The sequence below is a fragment of the Gavialis gangeticus genome, unplaced genomic scaffold (genome assembly GCF_001723915.1).
Source record: "Gavialis gangeticus isolate Ggan-Ray unplaced genomic scaffold, GavGan_comp1, whole genome shotgun sequence".
In the NCBI taxonomy this organism is placed as follows: Eukaryota; Metazoa; Chordata; order Crocodylia; family Gavialidae; genus Gavialis; species Gavialis gangeticus.
In genome coordinates, this window is record NW_017728992.1 from 43,662,115 (window position 1) to 43,663,509 (window position 1,395).

The 1,395-nt window shown below is 61.9% G+C and overlaps 1 protein-coding gene across 1 annotated transcript in view; it reads left to right on the top strand.

Moving 5' to 3' along the window:
• The window catches only part of PHLPP1 (PH domain and leucine rich repeat protein phosphatase 1), a 269,023-nt gene that overhangs the window by 182,697 nt on the left and 84,931 nt on the right, over positions 1–1,395 (top strand). The gene's annotated exons all lie outside the window — the stretch shown is intronic.

Genomic DNA, 1,395 nt, shown 5'->3' on the forward strand with positions numbered 1-1,395 from the left:
TGGGGTAGGCAGGGGCAGGGGTCTGTCCAGGTCACTCTGGGGGAGCCCTTTCACCTAGGGCTACCACTCAAGGGTCCCTGCAAAGAGGCGCACTTCCCCTAGTGGGCACCAGATGGCACTCCTCAGCCAGGGGTCTCATGCTGACAGGGGAAACTGAGGCAGGGGTTTGCTCCACTGGGGCTGAGCCTGGTATGAGAACCAGAACATTGCCCCCCCATCCCCCCAGGTGCTGGGGCGGAGGGGTGGACATACCCTACAGACTCGACCCCCTTCTGTCTGTTCCGACACTGCTGTGGGGGATGTCCGGGCCCCAAAGGATGCTGGGATACCAGCCCCCCCACCCCCAAACTAGGATTGAAGCCTGTTACACCGAAGACCCCCACCCCCAGCCAGGACTGGAGGCCCCAAGTGTGGCACAAGGTCCCTTCCACACAAAGCCTCTGGCACTCTCATGCCTGACAGGCCTCACATTCTCACTGAAACAGAGAAACTGAGGCACGGGGTGCAGGAGATCAGTGGGGCACCATTGCAGGCCCACAATGGGAAGAGAACCCAGGTGTCCTGGCCCCTCCTGGTGAGACCCAGAAGGCTCCCTGCTACCCCCTAGGGATAAAAGGGACTTTGTGGGCCAAGCAGGGTAGGGAAAGGAGGTAAGTGTGGGGGAAAGGCAGGCCAGGCTCTCACCTCATGAACTGGCTGAAGGCTTTGTAGTTGGTCAGTGTGTGGTAGTCTTCCTCTGTGAACACGTGGTCCACGTCTTCCAGCCCCCAGGTCATGAGCAGCTGGGCCGAGGACTTCTGCTCCACCTGCTGACCCAGGCACAGGCCCCTGTGAGGTGGGCAGGGGTCCGACCCCAGTGCAGAGAGGGGCCCGACCCGGGACAGATGACCCTTCCGTTAACCCTAGGCTGGTGTTGGAAGGCCAAGGTGCCACCTGGATTCGGCCAGGGGCAGGGGGGACAGGGAACCGATGGAGGGGAAACTGAGGCACGGTGCCCCAGGAGTGACTGCAGGATTTAATAAGCAGTCTTATCCCTTCACGGCCTGGGGGAGCTGGGCCTACTTCTGCACCAAAAATGCCTCTTATGGGCACCTTCCCCCACCCCCCATTTGTGTTGTGTGTTTTGGGGTGATGTTGCCCAGGTCCCACCCAGGCAAATCAAAGACAGTGGTGTTGCTGCGTCCAAATGCCCCAAGCGGCCTGGGGCAGGCCCCACACACTGGTCCCACCCCCAGCCCCTTCAAACCAGCCCCCCCCAGCAGTCTCCTCACATCCAGTGCCTCCCAACAGCCTCTTCAGGACAGCGCCCTTAGGCCAGCGCCCCCAGCAACCTGGCCCCAGTCCTACTCAGCCCCCTCACACCAACTCCCTTATGCTGGCTCCCCCCGCCCCCCC